Below are 15,990 nucleotides of genomic sequence, written 5' to 3'. Positions count from 1 at the left end.
CATTGAAGCCCATGAACACTCAGGTCACTGTCAGTGGGGCAGTACCCCTCTTGTCACTTGGGTTGGAACCACAAGGGTACATTTCAGTACATTTAGTCAGGGAACATAACTGCACCATAATCCACTGAAAGGATATTTTCTAAGTTGTACTGACTCCACAAACCCCGTCTCATATCCAGGCTTATTTTATTGTTCTGTTTTAAAACTTTAGATTATGAAAAGGTACAAATGCAAACTTTTCACCTGGAAAACATTATTTGAGGTGTACAGCTAGCCCTCAAAACCTTTGAGGGAAAATTTACATTGTACTGTTACTGAATAATATGCCTTGGTATATAATAAAACTGGAATTTCAGGGGGTTAAATGGTGTAAAAATATAAAAACAACAAAAGTTCTTAATCCAAGGACTTCTAGTAACAGCAACAACCTAATTTTCCTGTGGTACCTCTTCATATATGACCAACTACTTTGCATTTCAGTTCTTAGGAAAACCATTTAGGCTAACCCAAGCTAATGCAGGTGTAACAACATCGGTGACTCGGTGGGAAATGTCAAGTGCATCAATCCCATGAATCACCCCTTCAAACCTAAACAAATCTCCCCTTTACTCCACTACCCTTGGCTCCACACCACTGGCTTTTACAGCCTATAAAGCGGAGAGGAAGGTGGGGCTGGACAAGAGACGGAGAGAGGGAGCGAGAGAGAGAGAAATAAAGAGAGGGAGGGAGGGAGGCACTAGGACCTGCTGGATAACCCAGGGGAAGCTGAGGGAAACAACTGTAGGACTCAAAAACTTTCAGAACAATCAATTTTCCTACAGGGGAGAGTGGGAGTAGAGTGGGGTGAGCGGCACACAACCTGGATAAGTCATCCTTTAAAAAGCTGACGGGATAGGGCTTTCTGGGATAAAAAAACCTGTGAAAGAGCTGGACTACCACCAACTTTGGGTTTTGGGACCTTTTTTGTGGTGAAAGACGAGGAGCTCTGAGGGAGAGGAAGAGGACAGGGTTCCAAAGGTGAGTGAAAGGGTGCTGATCTGTGTGCGGGTGGAACATTTCAGGTTATGTGCGCATGTTCATGTTGGGACATACCTGTCAAGTCAAAACGAGAAACGTTCCCTAACCTGAACACATGCTGTGTTATCAGGAAGACCTGACATGCAGCAAGAATACAGACCCTGCAACTATTATAGTTATATATATGACCTCCGTTAGAACAAACCTTTATATTTCCAAAGTGTATCTTTACAAAAATGGGGTAAAATGTTCTTAACTTCTGGAATGAGTTATACTAACAGTGTTTTATTGTAAGTAATTTGACTAATTTTAGTGTAAAGGAGAGCTAGTGTTTTGAAAACTGTGTTAAAAATGTATAAAATGTCAAAGTCTTGTTCTGAAAGTGATGCTGAAAAGTTGATAAACTACACAATGAGTCGGTGGAAGGAAAAAGTTGACAGCATTCCCAAAACCACCAAATATTCATAGATGAGAAACATCTGATATGAGCAGCTGAACATACGAATATATAAACATATGAAGAGGAACATCTGGAAAAAAAGTAACAAAAAGCAGTTTTTAAGTGTGTTTATTTGAGTAATTTGAATAAACTCCTGTGGTTTAGACAAGAATAAACTGCGGTCTCATGAAAACTCCCTCAAATATTTGAGCCCTGCTGCTGTATGTGTGCGCTGAGAGCAGAGATTGTCCGCAAAGGTGAAGGGGGATCTTTTCCTCAAAAGTTCAGGGAGAAATCATCCAAGGAAGTGTGAGACATTCCACTGTGGCAAGCACACACAGTGCAATCCTGTTATAATTTGAATTTGATGAAGTTGTTTTGTCTTGTTTTGTGGAAGGAAAGTGGTTCTATTGCATTTTTTAACTGTTTGTCAAATTTTGACATCGAAACCAAAACAAAACAAAAGGGGTGAAGAATCAAATATGCAAACTGTCTGCATGTGAAGAGAGGAGCGTCTCTGCCTCTCAACCTTCTCAGAGAATTTTTTGTCCCTCTACTTTTCACCCCCGAGGGAGAAACCCCTGAAACATCAGCTCTCACTTTCTCTCACTTTCCTCAACCCCCCATCTCTCTCTCTCTCTCTCTCTCTCTCTCTCTCTTTCTCTTTCTCTCTCTCAAACACTTTCTCACTCCCTCTCTTTTTCTCTCTCCCTCTTTTTCTCTCTCCCTCTCCATCTCCTCCATAAGCTGCTCATGTTACACAACCAGAGGGGCCTGCTAGCACTGCCTTGTTCCTCCTGCAGACACGGGACACGTTACAGACGTTTATCATTTTCATCGGGGCGGGGTTAGCGTGGTTAGCATGTCAGACACCGAGCAGCAGGCAGAACCCAATACCAGTAACGAAGGAGGAAAACATTCAGACTCACTTCATTCTGATGGTACCCTGAAGCTCAGCTGGGCAAAAGATCAACCTGTAAACAAACTGTCTGGTGAAAAATCCCCTGTGTTGACCCGACACCTGCGAATGAATACATTCTTTAAAAAACACAATGGGTTTAAGTGTAAGGAACCTCTTAAATGTACACTCTTTTGTACACTCTTAAATGTACACATTTTTTTTTTTGGTAACAAAGCAATGGTTCTATACTAAAGTTCAACTGTTGTCTTGTCACTCAAAGAACCATACAACCATGAACAATCAGAGAACCATGTGCATGCTTAAAGGGACCTTTGCATGGTGAAATAATTATTCAGAATGATGGAGAATGTTTTTTGTTTATATGATTTTTATAGAACCTTTTGAAAAGGGTTCTATGTAGCATCAAGCTCGTAACAATAGAAGAATATTTTTTGATGTTATATAGAACCTCATACAGCACATTCTCCATCTGTCTAATGAACCATTTCACCATCCAAAGAACAATTTAAGCATGCACAGGGTTCTCTGAGTGTTCATGGTTGTATACAGAATCATTCCCTTTAATAAAGACTTCTTGAAGAACCATCTTTTTTAGGAGCGTATGAGATAATATAAATGTTCGTAACCCTTTCATAAAGGCAGATGTAATTGTGACAAAATAATTTTCTTCTATATAATGGAAAACTTGTATCTGGATTATTAAAGAACATTTAAATAAAGGGTTCTGCTATTGTTACTAGTCCAGTTATAGGAGGTTCTCACATTAAGTGATTAACCATATGAAAGTTAAACTTTTCTGCACTCATTAAAAAGAAGGTTCCTTAAGAGTTCTTTACAGGTTATTTAGAACCAAGAGTTTTATGTTGAATGATTTAATGCTCAAATGGTTATTTGCATTGCAAATTGGTATAGCATGTTGCATTATGTGGAGGTTCTCTAAACTTTAAAATTGTTCTTCACACTCACATCTCATTTACAAAAATGCTTGGCTCGTGAAGATGTTTCATATAACCTGCCAGAAAGTTGCCTTAATGTCACCCAATAAGAGGACATACTTTATACTATGTACAAACTTTTTAAATTCTGTATTTTTTTAGTTGTTTAGCAACAAAATATAATCTACAAAATAGTGTTAAAGTGCTTGAGGTCTACTCACCTATAATAATAATGATAATAATGATGATAATAATAAGTTACATTTATATAGTGCCTATTTATTTTCTGTTTTGCCCTATTGGAGCTGGATTACTTTGATCTAATCTGTAATATGTGCAGGATTTAACTGGATGATTCATACAGGATAAAACATCTGTATAATTTCCCTAAATTGTCTCAAATAGCCTGGATCCAAACATCACTGCAGACATTTACATCATCATGCATTGTACTGAACCACTAACAATAACCGACCATTAGCAAAATGCTGTGCAGTTGAATGATACAGACTAGAATTAGACTAGTAAAGTGGGTTCGTTCAGCTCACCAAACACTGGTTTTTGAGATCACTGATGAGGAGATGAGGCTAAAGCTATGACCACAGCATCATATATAAGGTGAAACTTGAAATATGAGTTGTCCGACTGTTTTACAATTTAATGTGAAACATTTGAACAAGAAGCTGGCAACTTCAGCTTTATAGAAAATTTAAGTCAAAGCAGAAAAATTAATTTTTCCATTCCACCTTAAATGGTGCAGCAACTACATTCTGGAGCTTTTTTTTTTTTTTTTGCTGCAACATTTAAGGTAGAACAAGAAAGCTACATTCTCATTACATTCTGACACCTCAGTTTTCCCATTCCACCTTAAATGTTACAGCAGTTACTGAGGTGATAGAATTTAACTTCTGCACCAGTTAAGATGGAATGGGAAAATTCAAACAAGGAGCTGGTGAATAAGAAGCCGAAGTAGAAAGATGAATTTTCATGTTCGAACTTAAATGGTGTAACAATTCAATTCTACCACCTCAGTAATTGCTGTAACATTTAAGGTGGAACAGGAAAACTGAGGTGAACCGGTAAACTAAGATTCCAGAATGTAATTGTGTCACCATTTAAGGTTGAACAGGAACATCTGAACAAGTAGATGGCGAGTAGGAATCTTCATCCATTTTCTATTTTATATTACATTACTGAGATGTGGATTGGAGCAGGACTGCTGTTACTAAGGAAATCTGAGTTTGAACAATTATAGGCAGTAATTCATTGTGGAATTATTACCAAGCAGACTGTGAAAACTACAGACATGGCAGATTCATACTGGATTAAAATCACGGATCACTCAGCTTGAGTGATCCTTTGCTTTTGTTTCTCTCTTATTCCTAGCTCTCTCTACATTTGGCCCTCAAGACAAAAAGTCTTTCTTGGTCTAATACAATATAAAGAAGCATTTTTGGCACCTATATTTTATGGATATATTAATATGACCATAAACCCAGCTGGAGACAAACTGACACTAAATATTAATTCCACAATTGGGATTGTATCATAAAGGGTTAGGGTTAGCAATTGGGTTTATGTTTTAAAGCAAGGCTACATTGAAAGATGCTCAGTAATGCCAACAATGTGAGCATCTAGTGGACCATCCAAGCAAAGTGCTTTTAAAATTCACAGTAACAGCACGTCCTGTGCAACTGAAAAGAAATAAATAAGTCTGGCTTGAAGGTTTGGCCTCCTAAGACAGTAGAGCCCCAGCAAACAGGCTAAGAACAATTCAGCCAACATCTGTAAAGTATAAAGCGTCGTGAGTGGCAGTGAGTGCAGAAGTTTATGGGGATTTCTATCCTGTAAAAACTGATGATGGTGTTTTTTTTTTCCCACTTACACGTACACAAGCACACTTCTCAAAATGGTTTTAATAAACCAGCAGTTTGTAATGCGTTAACTTTTCCAATGAAAAGCTTTTAAATCTTGACATTTTTGCTAAAAGCCCTACCTTGGGAAGAAATGCCCATTTTCTCCCCTTCTTGTAATTTCATACTTTGAACCACTGTTGGACCAAAAGAGAATTAAGTTCTAGATCCATTTTCATGCTTAAATGTTTTTTTACATGGTGAAATGGTTTAGTATCTTGATGGAGAATGTGTTGTGTATGGTTATATGTCCAAAAAGGGTTCTGCCAGAGCTTTACATCAGTAAAGTAAATTAGTGTTATACAGAACCCTTTTCAAGAGTTATTTATAGAACCATATATAACACATGCTTCATCAATCGAAAGAACCATTTTTAACATGCAAAGAACCTTTTAAGCATGCACATGTTTTTTTTGGACAGTTCATGGTTCTGTATAGAACCCATTGCCTCTGTTCTGACATTCTGTATATGAACCCTTAAAAAAACAACTATTTTCAGATTGTACAAGGAACCATTGCTATGCTTAAATAATTCTTGACATGGTGAAATGTTCTTAAAATTGATGGAGGATGTGTTGTATATGGTTTTATATCGCACCAAAAAGAGCTCTGCTATTGTTTTAAGCTTGACATTGTCACACTTGCAGAACCCTTTTTGGTGCTACATAGAACCCTTTAAAAAAAAAAAAAAGACATTCTCCATCAGCCTGAAGAACCATTTCACCATCCAAAGAACCCTTAAAAAACATGAGTTCTATATGCTTAAATGGTTCTTTGCATGGTGAAATTTACTTCAGATTGATGCAGAGTGTGTTTCACCATGCCAAGAACCCTTTAATCATGTAAATGGTTCTTTGAGGGTTCACGGTTCTGCAAAGACACATTTTTCTAAGAGTGTGCGGTAAAGTATGAATGATTCTGCTTACTTGATTAAAAAGCAACTGTTAAAAAGGAAAACATTTCCTGCAGACTTTCCAAAGAAGTTGCCATGAAACTGTTCTCCAGTTCTATGTAAAAGCTTGCATAAGGAGTTCAAACCTTGGTCTCTGTGACTGCCCATGGCTGCTGTTAGGGTAGCATGCAGGGAAAGCGAGTAGGACTCTTCAAATTGCGCCGATGCTCTCCCATACGGAGGCAGATGGACAGTGCTATTTTCCTCCTATACAATGATGTCTGCTGTTATTATTCATGAGGTGTCTCAGGTTTCCCTTTGAGCCTGAATTAAAGGTTCCTCTCTGTAGATGTGTGCTCACACAGCGTAGCATGCTGCTGCGGTAATGAGAGGTAATGAGGTTCTAATGAGGGCAGGTGGGACATTGCCAGCAGCTCCCCCGAGAGTTTAAGCCATGCCAGGTTACACTACACCATCCTGAAGCCCATTTACCTGCAGCAGACACATGTTTAACACAAAGTCCTGAAACATTAAGCACCAATAGGACTGGATCTGAACTTTATTCCTTATAGCGAATCTAGGAATTCTCAAAAAACTATGTAAAAACGTACTATTCTGAACAGCATGAGGGTTAGAGTTAAGATCAAGATCAGGATTAGAGTTCGTTTTGTGTTTTAGGCTGATGGGAGGATTAAATTTAGGATCAGCACCAGGATTAGAATTGGTTTGCAATTTGGGGAAATTATAAGATGAAATCAAAAGATATTAGATATTATAACATCAACAGTGGACAGTTCTAAACCATGTTTTGGATAGTTTGGCCAATATTTAATTACAAATTACACTTTTATTACACTGTTATAAACACTAATTATGCAGTTACTACTATGAATTCAGCATTTAATTTGAATTATTCAGTATGTAATATGTATTATTTAGTATGTAATTTAATTACACATTAATCACCATGACTTTTTAGTATCTAATAGTAATCCATAACAGATATTAGTTATATAGTATGGACTTTGAAATATTCAGTAACTACTAAAAGTTTTTCAACACTAAACATTACTCAGCATCTAACGTGAACTATTCAGTATCGATTATGAATTATTCAGTAGCTATTATGAATCCTTTAGCATCTACTATCCATTATTAGTAACTACTATAAATTATTTAGTATCTGATATTATTTATTCTGCATTTGCTATGAACTATTTAGTAATTATTATAAATTGTTCAGTATCTACTATGAATTATTCAGTAATTAAAATGAAATGTTGTGCATGTATTCTATATGATTCATTTGCTGCTATTAAATATTCTATACTTATTACAGATTATTCAGTATTCATTTTGAAGTATTCAATATATATGATAAAACTAATATATAAATCTGTATTAATGAAAGTGAGGTACTGAACTGTGAACTCTGATACAAAGGGTTAAAAAGGCTTCAATATTATTGCCAGTTTTTCTTATTGATAACTTCCCCAAAGCATAACAGCAGAAATATTATCCTAAATGTTATTTCCTGATGTTTTTGTGAAACTGTGCTGTTCACGTGTTTGAACAGCCGGACAGACACAGATCCTCAGGAGAGCGATTGAAGCTGCTATTGATGTACAGCCCAAATGGCCTGGAATATTCGGTAGCTAATGCATTTGTGGGTTTGGACAGTCGTTGGCTGCAGGGAGCCAAGCTGAGGCAGTTTTACAGTTGTTTGGGTTTGTTTGGAAGCGTTCTGTTTAGGATGAGCTTGCGGTGTTTGTGTTGGAGGGACTGACCTGACATGAAGTTCACATCAGGGAGGATCTATCGAGCCTTCTGGGGTTAAACAGGAGCACTTATTCACAAACAGCCATGCGGTTCTGTTGGGAAAAGAGAGAACAGTGAATTATTATTAAATGAGAACTGTAAGATGTATTAGCTTAGGAATCTGTCTCTAGCTCTACATAAACAAGTTTAACACATTAACAGAGCAGAATGGAGATTAATAAGTGCATCATCTATATTAGCTACAGACAGGGCTTGATGATATATCAATATGTTATTGTTATTGTGATGAATTCATTGTGATATGAGTAGATGATGTGAACAGTCAACCCTTCTAGAACATTAGACAACTGCATAGACCACAGTATAAATGCAGTATAACTGCATAAACTGCATAGCAACGGGTAGCTGACTGGATGGCATCTCATTATGGCATTATTCTATGTTATTTTTACAAGCTATTTGATTTTCCTTCTATTTCTTCTTGAGTATTGCATTCTGCCCTTGTCTAACTAAGTCTAGTTTTTCATAGCCAACACTGCCACTCAGTAACATATACCTAGTGGAGGACAGTAACTAAATAAATGTAATTTGTTACTGTACTGAAAGTTTTTTTCATGTAGCTGTACTTTACTATTAAAGTACAAGTATACGCATTTCCATTTTGGGCAACTATTTACTTTCACTCCACTACAACTCAAATATCTTACTTTTTACTCCACTAGATTTTGCATCTGTTTTTAGATCTGTCATTTCTTTTGGTTTATGTGTGTAGAAAAATGTAACATGTAAAAATAAAAGAAGCAAGAAGCAAGAACACCAATCAGGGCACAGCACGCACTTTGTTTTGAGCTTGTTTTGACCTGTTGGACATATCAACCCAGTGCAAGCACACGGCTACGACAGCATTTCAGGGCCACTGTTCATAAACATAAAAATAGTGGACTTTGAGAATAAAGTAAAAATTTTGAGAAAGAAGAACGTAATATTTGGAGGATAAAGTAGGCTAACTGTACAGGGCTGCCAATGTGTTGGGGTCTCGGTTGCTGTCCTGGCCCCAGAGGTCCACACACTCCTGTCTCTTTGTGGATCATTTTGATAATCATTCTCACTGTCTGTGAAACTTCATGCCCTCCTTGAATGACACATTGATGTAGCCACTGATAGCCGTGTAGACAACCCTGCCTGCGTTTCTCCTTCAAAACAGACAGACGTTTATCAGCCATTTGTTATACTAATAACAGCCTGCTGCTGATGTGTCAGGAGAGACAGGGAGTATTTATTTATGGGTGAAATCAATATGAAAGTATGACTCCAAACAACTCCTCAACACCCCTCATTTTAACACGAGGAGGTGCTGCCTTCCCTTTGCAAAGCCTTTGGCTATGATATTGCAACCTTTTTTGGTATTAATGCCATTTTAATGTCATTCTAGGAGTTTTTTCTCAAAATATTACATGCTTCTTCTCAAATTCTACTATTGTTATTATTATATATTAATTATTAGTATAACAGTGGTCTTAAAATGCCATTGTATGGTTCAATGTCGTTGCAGCAATGTAAAATTTTGGAAGTATTTAACCTAACCTAACTTTGTGTAAATAAACCACAATATAGAAATATGTACACATGTACACATATGTAGTCATGACTATTTTTTCTGAATTTATACAAACACAATTTCATTTCATAGTACATTTGTTTTTGCTAGTTTATGTTTATGAGCAGAGACCTACAGATGCAATATAGTAAAGGAAAACTCATTTGTGAACCCATGATTAAAGCAAGTTTTTATTAAACTTAAACTTGTAACTAAGCTGCAAATAAATCAATAATAAAAAGTTATTTCAGAGCCACTCGGTTCTACCTGATGGAAATTGTTTGCCTTCAGTGTTTTGTGCTTAAGATAATTGTCATAGACATCAGCATCAGACTAATTAATGACATTCTATTAAAATATTGGTGCTACAAGAGTGACACTGGAGTATTTTCACCAAAAACGAGTTAATGAAGCAAGAATCTTGTTATGAAAGTGATAATAGGATGTTTAAACCATAATTAATCTTTAAGTACTTTTACTTTCAATAATTTAATACCTTTGATGGCAAATACTTTTGTACTTTTACTCAAGTGAAGGTCTAAAGGGAGGAACGTCTACCTTTACTGGAGTAATATTTTACCTTGGGTAACCCTACTTTAACTGAAGTACATTTGTGTACTGAAGTAAGTTTTTGTACTTCATCCTTCACTGCATATATCTGTGCGGCAGCGTTGATGTTTGCAGTATGTACGGAGTGAGGATGTGCAATGGCACACCATTGCTGTTGACGTGTCAGTGCTTCTCCTTCCTTCAGGTTTTGGCTCTTTGTCAGTGTAAAGATCATGCAGAGTTCTACACTATCTATCTACACTATATTTCCAAAATTATTCAGTCACAAATCCAAATCATTGAAGTCAGGTGTTCCAATCACTTCCATGGCCACATGTGTAATATGAACCCAAGCTCCTAGGCCTGCAGACTGCTTCTAAAAATATTAGTGAAAGAATGGGTTGCTCTCAGGAGATCAGTGAATTCCAGCATGGTACCGTGAAAGGATGCCACCTGTGCAATAGGTCTAGTTGTGAAACTTCTTTGCTACTAAATATTCCATAGTCCACTGTCAGTGGTATTATAACAAAGTGGAAGCAATTGGAAATGACAGTAACTCAGCCACGAAGTGGTTGGTCATGTAAAATGACAGATGCTGAGGCACATAGTGCGCAGAGGTCACCAACTTTCTGCAGAGTCAATCACTACAGACGTCCAAACTTCATGTGGCCTTCAGATTAGCTCAAAAGCAGTGCGTAGAGAGCTTCATGGAATGGGTTTCCAAGGCCGAGCAGCTGCATCCAAGCCTTACATCACCCACCGCAAGGCAAAGCATGGAATGCAGTGGTGTAAAGCGCCACCACTGGACTCTAAAGCAGTAGGGACATGTTCTCTGAAGTGACGAATCACGCTTCTCCATCTGGCAATCTGATGGATGAGTCTGGGATTGGTGGTTGACAGGAGAACGGTACTTGTCTGACTGCATTGTGCCAAGTGTAAAGTTTGGTGGAGGGGGATTATGGTGGGGGGTTGTTTTTCAGGAGTTGGGCTCGGCGGCTTAGTTCCATTGACAGGATCTATCTATCTATCTATCTATCTATCTATCTATCTATCTATCTATCTATCTATCTATCTATCTATCTATCTATCTATCTCTAAATTATTTGTTTATTTAACAGGCTTGTTGTTTTCCTCCAGACTGAGTAAACAGTTTTACTAAACAGTAAGGGCAGCTTTTAAAGATGTTTTGACTTGCAAAACTCATTTTCTCATCATAGCTCTCTGAATGTTTCCATGGAATGCAGATCACTGTTCAACAGAAATGAGTTTCCCACTGCAGTGAATGTTGTTTTACTTGCACTGGATTGTCAAATCAAAGAGAATATAATGAGAAGATCCTCACAGACTGAAGATCAGGAGTTTGCAGAAAGGTTTTTTTTCCCCTGCTCTCATATGCCCATCAGCTGCATGACTCGAGGCCAAGTGGACTGTTCCAACCATGTGACTTCAATTTAGATGTAGATGCCCTTGGAAAAAAAAGTATTTACAAATGAGCACAAATCCCTGTTCTCTAAAACTACACTGGAATAAAAATGCTAAAAATGCTTCATAGCCAACTCAACATTAAATCCCCCTGAAAAGACTGGACAGTTTAATAAGCTCAGCAGTTTTTGCAGCTTTGCGAAACATAAACAAATCTCATGTTTGAATCTCATGAGGCGCCTGTGAAGGAGCAGGCGTAACTGATTTTGGGGCGAATGTGGTGGGCTTGTTCACATTCAAAGCTATAAAATATGTGGTTTCATGCTTGCAGTTTTAATCATCAGAATCTTTTCCAGGTTTATATGCTCCCTCAGTGGAGGGATTCGATTTTATTGGCACCAATTCACTCTTTATGTGTAGGTGTTTGAATGAATGGCGTCATGTTTTTTCTGACTGCCAAACTCCTGAGAAAAACCACACATGTAGACTGTTTCTCAGAACTGCTGGGCTCCATTCAGATGCTGCACCAGCTCGTCTTGGACATTCATTCTGCAATGAAGCGACTGATCAGAGCACTGATATGCAATGCACTCCACACATTTGGAGACGCCTTACTGATTGATTTTCACTGTTATTAAAAAAAATTAGAAAAAATTCTCTATTTTATAATCCTCTAAGTTCTACGTATTAGCCAGGTAAGGGCGTGGAACAAACTTCATAGCACCAGGCAGCTATTTTGGATAACACTGGAAAGTTATGGGATATTTTTATTAAATTACACTCTCAAAAAAGATCCTGAAGGGTTCTTTAGCAAAGAAAATTGTTCTGGATAGAACCATGTACACTCAAAAACCCTTTCCATGATTAAAGGGTTCTTCACATCATGAAAACACTTCTCAGATTGATAGAGAATGTGTTGTATATGGCTCTATATAGCACTGAACAGAACATTGTTACAAGTTTGAAATGGTCACAATGACAGAACAAATTTTGTTCTATGTAGAACCATATACAACAAAATCTTCTTCAATCTGAAGAATTATTTCTCCACACAGAGAACCACTAAGCATGCAAATGGTTATTTGAGTGTTCATGGTTCTACATATAACCATTCTTTTTACTAAAGAACCCTTGAACAATCATTTTGAAAGAGTACTCAAAGTAAATTTCACAGCAATCTTGCAGGAAAATAAATGGTTAAAATCTTTATGCAAATGTTAAGCTTCCAGTAAAATCACAGTAATCGTCATTGTTTTTTTTTACAGCCCCAGATTCAGTTTATCTTATAATAAACAGATTCATACTGTAAGACACTGAACTGCTCTTTTCACCCCATATGACCACATTGTGACTACAAAGTAATTTCTGTTAAAACAGTACAGTGAATCTGATGCATGGTTGTTCTTAATTACCACTTGTTACTCTAAGTTATTGTCCAAAAATGAGATATTTTACTTCAAACCCATTTCGAAATAAGTTGGGTTCCTCTGCAAAATGTGAATAAAAATAGAATGCAAACACATGCAAATCACTTAAACCATATATTGAAATAGAATAAACACAAAAGCAAAGTATTAAATATGTGTATTCATACCAGCACACATATCAAAAAGGTTGGGACAAGGCAAAAAAAGAAGTCCTGGAAATTTGTGTAATCCTGAAAAAAAGCACCTGGTGGAAAATCTCACAACTAATGTTTGTGACATTAACAACTAGGTTCACTGACAACACTAGAGTATAAAAGAGTATAAAGAGTATAAAAGAGAGTATAAAAGTGCATCGCAGAGAAGTCTTTCAGGAGTAAAGAATGGGAGGATTCACTACTCTGTGAAAGCCTGCACAGGCAAATAGTTTTTTAACATAAAATACTAAAGAACTTTTGGATTTTGTCATTTAATATACATAGTTTCATTAAAAGATTCTGTGAAGGCACCATTAATGCTGAATGTTATATGCAGGTTTTTGAGCAATGCATGCTGCCATCCAGATGACATCTTTTTCAGGGAAGACTTTGCTTATTTCAGCAAGACAAGGTCAGTTCTTAATAGTAAGAGTCTGGGTGCTTATCTGGCCTGTCTGCAGTCCAGACCTGTCACCCACTGAGAACATATAGTACATTATGAATGACCTTGAACTGTTTTCGGGTGACTTTTTGCCCTCAATTGTAAAGTTATCAGTTTGGAGATTTTGGAGATTATTTTTTTGGACAGTGACAGTATTTTATATATTTTTATCAGACTTTATATTGACACCTGTACTAAGAGAATGTCCTTTGGCAAATCTGATTCTGATTCAAATTATTTTCCTCAGAATAAAGAGCAGATTTAGTCTAAAGAATTATTTTGATTTTCCAAAACTACATTTAAAAATCTCACATTGAAACCTATTTGGTCCAAAGGTGGTTTAAACATGGGAAAGATTTTGGTGCTGACATCACAAAAAGGGGATAAAACAAGTAACATTTAGGCATTTTGTCATTACAAGCTAATCCCCAAACTTTTGACTGGCCACAAGTAGAGCACTCTGATTAATGGCTTCTGATTTGGTCAGTGATCATTGCTGGACCAACATTCCACTGTTTATTTAGCAGATGTTCTTTGTCTCTGTTAATTCCAGCAAAGCCACAAAGCAGCTCTCACCCGCCTGTCTTCTTTTCTTCCCTTCTGTGGATAGATGACATGTTTTGCAATGTTTGCCTCTACACGAGGCTGCCTCCAAAACATGTGACATGCAAGTACACCTGAATGTGAGGTCAAAACGGGGTTTTCTTTCCCCCTGGTGTGTCCTGTCAGGGTTCCTCTGGATGAATAGACATGTAGTTTCATGTGCAAGAACGTCTAGGAGATTTTTCCATGACTCTGGTTTCTAGCAATTCTGTCTTCTCTGAATAGAAAACAGCAGAGAAATCTTCAGTAGAGAAATTTGGTTGGGTTTAGTTGTTGTTGCTGCAGAGGGACAAGAAAGAAGGAAAAGTAAAAATAGTGCTGCATTAACAGGAATTGAACTTATTTTAATATACATCTTATGAGAAATCTATTGTGAGATTCAATTTGAGAGGAAAACCAAATGTAGCTCTTGGAGATTTTAGCCTAAAATATTACCCATACATTGTGTGAAATAAACCTGGTATTCATGGGATCCCATGTTGGCTGGCTACTCCAACATAGGAGGGCTGCTAACCCACTCACTGTAGCAACACTAATGACAACAAAATATGTGTTTTGTCAGCTCTTCTTCTGTAAATGCTCTGCTCCTAGTGAGGTAATCCACTCTTCCTCGCGTTAACTGAGATTTTCACCTCTACTGTCTTCAGTGTGAGAAATGAGGAACTCTTTATACTAAAATCTTGGGAAACTGGGCGAGTTTTCAGATTTACAGATCTGCTGCAGCACATTGTAAAGTTTTTCAGAGGAATCCAGGCAAAATTACAGTTTCAGGGCTATGAAGGACCAACTGGGTGCACCCGTTTGTTACAGCGCCACCCTGAGGCAGAGCAGTGTTGCAGCTCTAGTAAATTAAGAACTCCAAAGACATATAGAAAAACAATGAGCTTTGCTGAATCTGTATTTAACTGTCTGTTTTCCTCTAATGGACAGCTTATTGTCATAAGTTTGTTTTCAGGGACCCCCTTGATTTTTTTGAGAAAATCAAGGATCTAAAGGGTTAATTACGGGGTCCCAGATCTCCCAGAACTCCCTGTTTTTTCGCACCTTGCCCATACTGACCTCTCTAGTGTTCAGGAACAGAAGATTATCAACTATTCTGCCAAATAGCTATGAATACTGGAGTTGCAGCTAAGGATGAGCAATGTAACAATATATCATCATTGCACGATAAATGACATCAAAATTTGTCTGAACTTAAAGAGAACTGACTAACTGCATGTTTCATTACAAAGAGAGCCTCATTAGTTTGGTTTAACAAGGTTTAGTGCAGTACAGTAAGAAAAAACATTGAATAGAAATAATTGCATTCTTATTTAAATGCACTTTGGCTTTTTTGTGTATTCCAAATAATCAAATCTGATATTATATCTCAAGTGATAGTATGAGACATGAACTATCATACTACTCAGAAATATAGCAATATTAGTTCCCTGAAAACATTTCAGAATAACATTTTCAGAAAAAAACATCTTAACAAATTAAAAGAGCAGGTCAGTTGATATTCAACTTAACTTAATGTAAGATTTTTAACAGAATGTATGGGACATATTCTAGACTGTACAAGGTTAACCTTAAAAGTGAACCTGGGTGCTAGAACTGCCCTGATGAGGGTACATTAACTTGCATGCTGTTGAGCTGCCTCAAAATATGGCAATTAATTGTATTCAGAACAAGCTGGGCTGGAGACTGTTCATCCAACACTGGTAATAGCTCACACACCGTCAATCACAGACTGTACTTACTTGTACTTCTAAATTTTTACCTCATTTTTAGTTAACATCTTAGTTTGAAGTTGTATATGTTTACAATGTTACATTCTCCTTGTTGTATGTTTGTTTACATCCTTTTGATCTAAATTA

At 37.0% G+C, this 15,990-nt stretch overlaps 1 protein-coding gene across 1 annotated transcript in view; it reads left to right on the top strand.

Annotated features, from left to right (window-relative positions):
- Positions 1–833: 833 nt before the first annotated feature.
- Positions 834–15,990, top strand: part of ngfa (nerve growth factor a (beta polypeptide)) — a 72,563-nt gene continuing 57,406 nt past the window's right edge. The window contains exon 1 of the mRNA XM_017693279.2: positions 834–1,017. The gene's annotated coding sequence lies outside the window, so the exon portion shown is untranslated. The remainder of the gene's footprint in view (positions 1,018–15,990) is intronic.

This window comes from Pygocentrus nattereri, chromosome 9, assembly GCF_015220715.1.
Source record: "Pygocentrus nattereri isolate fPygNat1 chromosome 9, fPygNat1.pri, whole genome shotgun sequence".
Classification (NCBI taxonomy): domain Eukaryota; kingdom Metazoa; phylum Chordata; class Actinopteri; order Characiformes; family Serrasalmidae; genus Pygocentrus; species Pygocentrus nattereri.
The sequence above is the reverse complement of the archived record's forward strand: the minus strand, read 5'-3'. Positions and strand labels throughout refer to the sequence as shown.